Source organism: Macrobrachium nipponense, chromosome 15, assembly GCF_015104395.2.
Source record: "Macrobrachium nipponense isolate FS-2020 chromosome 15, ASM1510439v2, whole genome shotgun sequence".
NCBI classification, from domain to species: domain Eukaryota; kingdom Metazoa; phylum Arthropoda; class Malacostraca; order Decapoda; family Palaemonidae; genus Macrobrachium; species Macrobrachium nipponense.
In genome coordinates, this window is record NC_087208.1 from 23,826,094 (window position 1) to 23,832,093 (window position 6,000).

A 6,000-nucleotide genomic window follows, 5' to 3' on the forward strand; every position below is an offset into this window, starting at 1 on the left:
GATATCTTTGGACTGACTTTCGGTGAAGTACCTGATCTTGTTGGCTTGGCATACGCGCTTGTGGATTGTTTTTTGGATATTGGTTTGGATTTTTCTTTGATTTCAAGATGTCTGATGTAGAGGTTAAGAAATCTGCTATGTTTAGGGTGTGTTCTATGGATGAATGCAAGGTGAGGCTACCGAAAGCAACGATAGATCCTCACACAGTATGCTTGAAGTGTAGGGGTAATGAATGTTCCTTTATTAACCCTTGTAATGAATGTGAGAAGTTGGATGAGGGTGAATGGAAGTCTCTTTCTTCTTACTTAAGGAAGTTGGAGAAGGACAGGGTGAGAAAAGCTTCGTCTAGAAGTTCTAGTAAGTCTCATATTAGCGAGGTAGAAGTTGATAATCCTGTCATAGCACTAGATCCTTCTCCCGTTTCAGCTCCTGCTCCCTGCATCGAACCCAAAGATACGCCTTCGGAAGTGGCAACCATGAGAGCCACGATCCTTAGCATGGAGAAGAAAATTCGTTCGTTGCAAGGTAAGAGTGATAGTGCAAGTGATTTGTGCAGTGCCCCCAGTGCAGTGGAGGGTGCGTCTGATCGGCTCCTTAATGCTTTCAGGCCTAGACCTCTTCCAGACTCCCAGTCCCAGTGGAGGAGGAAAGTCAACAGCCGCAGGAAGGTTAGGGAGAACCCCCACCGATCAGGCGTCCCCTCGGTAGATCCTGATGTTCGTTCCCAGGCTGCCTTAATTCGCGCCAAGAAGGAGGTTTTACGACAATGCTTCTCTTCTTCTTTATCGCTTTCTCCTAGAAGAGGATGGAGCACCTCGGATTCATCTCGACCGTTGAAGAGAGCCTGAAGGCTCCTTGCGCCCTTCCTTCCAGCCCGGAGTGTTTTCCGGAGGAGCCTGAAGTGGACATCAAGAAACCCAGGAGGGATCAGGAGTACTCGCCTCAGAGTAGGCTTCGAACCTCGTCCCCGGTGGAGGAGTTTGCAATATCTCCGGCCCGGATTCTTGCGGGGCTGCAAGCTCAGATTTCGGCTCTTGCGGGCTCATTGGCTGGAGGCGCTCGTCGTAAGAAGGACGTCTCTCTCCCCGTCAAGAAGGCTAGGCTACCTTCTCCTGTGTTGCCTTCTCAGTCGGAATCTGCTCTCTCTCCTGTACCAGCGGATAGAATGAGGCGCTCTTCCCTTGGCAGACGCCAGTCGTCTTCTAGGCGCCAATCGCCCAGGAAGCTATCTCCTGGCGACTTCATTTCTCCCGTGGAACGGGATCAAGCTCCTAGTAGGCGCTCTTCTAAGGATAAGCACACAGCTTCTACTTCTCGCTCCTTTCCGAAGAACCTCCAATCTCCGGATAAGAGAGCCTCCCCCTGCATGGACACTTCTAGAGACAGGATCTCTCCTTATGTCAGACGACTAGAGCCTGGTAGGCGCTACTCCCCAGGTAGCCGCTCTCCTGCTGCCAAGCGCTGTGTTGAAGATAGGCGCTACTCTCCTGATAGGCGCTTTTCGCCTGTTAGCCGCTCTGTTCAGGTCAGGCGTAAAGGGCCTGAAAGAAGCTTCTCTGCTGGTAGACAAGCTTTTGCAGAGACCCACGCTTCTCGATCTAGGTATTTGGATCATGGTAGACGCCTGTCTCCTAGTAGGCGCTCTTCTCCAGGGATTCACTCTCCTGTTGGTAGGCGCCAAGAGCCTAGCAGGCACTCCTCTCATTTTAGGCGCAGTTCGCCAGGCAGCCGCTCTCCTCTTGACAGGCGCATGGAGTCTGGTAGGCGCCTTGAGCATAGTAGGCTCTCCTCTCCTAGCAGGCGCTCCCCCTTGGACTCCCGTGTATCTCGGGACAGACTACAAGATCACAGAGGACTCCCTCATCGGAGTAGATAGGACGCCTTCGATAGGAACTCTCCTGAAGCTTTGGCTTCGCCTGATAGCCGCCAGACGGCTGCCAGACACTCCTCACAGGATAGGCGCACTTCTTTAGAGAAGTCCGCCTGCTCTCGTAAAGAAGCCGAAGGTTCTTCGGTAGATGAAATGGAACCTTTAGAGGAGGACTTGGTAAAGGATTCTTCGGTCTCGTCTTACAAGATCCTGACAGACCTCCTTCTCCAGGAGTTTGGAGACGCGCTTACTCCGGTCGCTCCTCCTTCTCCTCTCTCTTTATTCTCGACATCTAAGAAGACGAAGGTTTCCTCCTGTGTGAGAATGAAACCAACCATCTCAATGAAGAAGGCTTTGAGAGGTTTTGGTGATTGGCTTCTTTCTAAGGATGAGAAAGGGAATACTGTTTTTTCTTTCCCTCCTCCTAAGCTTACGGGGAAACTTGGTTTCTGGTATGAGTCTGGAGAGACCCCTAGGCCTGGGTCTTCCCTCATCTGCAGACGCGGACTTCTCTTCACTGGTGGATGCCTCCCGACGCTCGTCCCTCTTGTCTGCTAAGACTACCTGGGCGATGAACGAGCTCGACCACCTGTTGAAGGGAATTTCAGAGTCTTGGAAGTCTTCAACTTCCTTGACTGGTCGTTGGGGGTCTTAGCTAAAAGGACTCAGAACCCGGATTCCCTTTCGCCCGAGGATCTCAACAGTGTACTTCCGTGCATGGACAAGGCAGTGAGAGATGGATCTAGCGAAGTAGTCTCCCTGTTTGGAGCAGGGGTTATTAAGAAAAGATCGGTCTTCTGCTCTTTTCTGACCAAGTCAGTCTCTCATGCTCAGAGAGCCTCGCTACTATATTCGCAACTTTCGCCTCTTCTCTTTCCAAAGAAGATAATACAGGACATCTCTGGAGCTATCTCCGCGAAGGCTACTCAAGATATGCTCGCTCAGTCTGCCCGGAAACCTAGAACGACCTTCCAGACTAAGACTAAGAAGGAGACTCCAGCTAGACAGGAGCCCTTTCGAGGTGGCCCTCCTTCTAGAGCGTCTACCTCAAGAGGTAATAGACCCTTCAAGAGAGGAAGATCCTTCTCTCGCTCTACCAGAGCGAAAAAGTAGGAAAGAAGTCCTCCAGACATCAGTAGGTGCCAGGCTACTAAGATTCGCAGAAGTCTGGGCACAGAGAGGAGCGGACAACTGGTCCCTCTCGATTATCCGGAAAGGATATCTGATTCCCTTCTTAGTAAGACCACCTTTGATGACGACTCCGAGGGAGTTGGTGGCCAAGTACAGGGATCCCATCATGAGCCAAACTCTTACTCTGGCAGTAGAACAAATGCTAGAGAAAGAGGCGATAGAGCTAGTGAGCGACCCATGCTCAGCGGGCTTTTACAACCGCCTTTTCCTAGTTCCAAAAGCCTCAGGAGGATGGAGACCGGTTCTGGATGTAAGCGCCCTGAATTTCTTTGTAGAAAAGAGGAAGTTCGCCATGGAGACGACATCCTCATGTTTTGGCGGCTCTTCGTCCAGGGGATTGGATGGTGTCCCTAGATCTTCAGGACGCTAACTTCCATGTGCCGATCCATCCTTCTTCAAGGAAATACCTCAGGTTCATGATGGGAGGAAGGATATTCCAATTCAGGGCCTTGTGTTTCGGCCTTTCAACAGCCCCTCAGGTTTTCACAGGACTAATGAAAAATGTAGCAAGATGGCTACATTTGGAGGGAGTGAGGGTGTCCCTTTACTTGGACGACTGGCTTATCAGAGCCAAGTCACAGAAAAGATGTTTGGAGGACCTACAAAAGACCCTTTTCATGGCGAGTTCTCTGGGACTTTTGGTGAACTTTCAAAAGTCTCAGTTAATCCCCAGTCAAGATCGTATCTATCTGGGGATTCGGATGGTTTCTCTGGATTTTCGGGCTTTTCCATCTCCAGAAAGGATAACCCGATGTTCAGAGAAAGTCACAACCTTTCTAGAGAAAGACGTATGTACAGCGAGGGAGTGGATAAGTTTGCTGGGGACACTCTCCTCGTTGGAGCAATTCCTTTCTATAGGAAGGTTGCACCTCAGACCTATCCAGTTCTCTCTACATCGGAACTGGCATTGTCTTTCTCAAAACCTAGAGTTCTCCTTCAAGATTTCAAGAGAAATCAAGAAGGACCTCTCTTGGTGGGCGAACCCCCTCAGGTTTGCAGAAGGGATGTCCCTTCACATTCCGAACCCCAACCAAGTGTTGTTTTCCGACGCGTCGGAAACGGGTTGGGGAGCGACGCTCGGCTCAAGAGAAGTGTCAGGCACCTGGAAGGAGGAACAGGTGACCTGGCACATCAACAAGAAAGAGCTGATGGCTGTTTGGCTAGCTTTGAAAGCATTCGAGCCCTACGTCCTAGCTTCGACAGTTCAGGTAAACTCGGACAACACCACAGCCCTGGCATACATCAGGAAGCAGGGGGGAACTCACTCCTTCTCCCTGTACGAGACAGCAAAAGACCTTCTGCTGTGGGCAGAGGAAAGGAAGATTTGTCTCCTTACCAGGTTCGTACAGGGAGAAAAGAACGTCAGAGCAGACCTCCTGAGCAGGAAAGATCAAGTCCTGCTGGCGTAGTGGACTCTTCACGAGGATGTTTGCCAGGACCTGTGGAGACTATGGGGCAGGCCTCACATAGACCTCTTCGCCACAGCCAAGAATGCGAGGATAGACAACTACTGCTCTCCTATATCAGACCCGAGGGCAGTGTCAATAGATGCCTTTCTCCTAGATTGGAAGGGCCTAGACACGTATTCTTTTCCTCCCTTCAAGATACTGGGAGAAACTCTCAAGAAGTTTGCAGAATCGGAGGCAGCATGGATGACATTGATAGCCCCTTTCTGGCCCGCACAAGTCTGGTTCACAGAGGTACTGGAATGGTTAGTAGACATTCCGAGATCCCTACCACAGAGGATCGATCTGCTCAGACAACCCCACTTCGACAGGTATCACAGAAACCTCCCCGCTCTCGGTCTGACTGGCTTCAGACTGTCAAAAGTTTGGTCAGAGTGAGAGGGTTTTCTGCAAGAGCTGCAACGGCTATCGCAGCAGCAAGAAGGCCCTCTAACCTTAGAGTCTACCAATCGAAGTGGGACGTCTTTCGGCGGTGGTGTAGGAACCATCACCTTTCCTCTTCCAGTACCTCTGTAACCCAAATAGCAGACTTCTTACTGTTCCTTAGGGAAAAATACCAAAATGTAGAGAGAAAATACTATATTTCAGAGACTGCTGTCTCTCTCTTCTGGTAGATGAATGAGAAAAGTTACAAAAAAGGTGGTATTTATCCCAAAAGATCCATCCACAGTTAAGCCAATTTATCACTCCCATTGACACACACACACACATATATATATGCAAACTATATATATACGTTATATATATATATATATATATATATATATATATATATATATATATAATATATATATATATATCAAACTACAAATGTACTTTAATATCTAATTCGCTCTACCCCGGAGTTCTTATATTTTCATATATGTTTAACCGAGGGGGAATTTATTAAGTGATAATAGAATTGCTGACCGACAGGCGCGAACCATCGACCTCTCAATTCCAGGACTGGCAGTGAAGCCTTAGCCAACCTCGCCACCGCAAGAGATATAAGTTTATGCCGCCTCCCATCTCAAATACCTGCCGTGCCAAGGTATTTTTTGTTTTGGAGACTGCATCAAGCCCATCTCGTCCTCGGTAGCGTGGTAGTGCTTTTGCCCGCACGTAGTCATATTATACGTCGTATCACATTACCGTGATTCATATACATATATCGAACTACAAATGTCCTTTTATATCTAATTCGCTCTACCCCGGAATTAATATATTTTCATATATGTTTAACCGAGGGGGAGTTTATTAAGTGATAATAGAATTGCTGACCAACAGGTGCGAACCATCGACCTCTCAATTCCAGGACTGGCAGTGAAACCTTAACCAACCTTGCCACCGCAAGCGATATAAACTTAAATAAACTTATATCTCTTGCGGTGGCGAGGTTGACTAAGGCTTCACTGCCAGTCCTGGAATTGAGAGGTCGATGGTTCGCGCCTGTCGGTCAGGAATTCTATTATCGCTTAATAAATTCCCCCTCGG

The 6,000-nt window shown here is 48.9% G+C and overlaps 1 protein-coding gene across 2 annotated transcripts in view; it reads left to right on the top strand.

The window, feature by feature from the left end:
* LOC135227032 (ATP-dependent RNA helicase TDRD9-like) overlaps positions 1 to 6,000 on the top strand; it is a 564,113-nt gene that overhangs the window by 453,227 nt on the left and 104,886 nt on the right. The window lies entirely within an intron of this gene.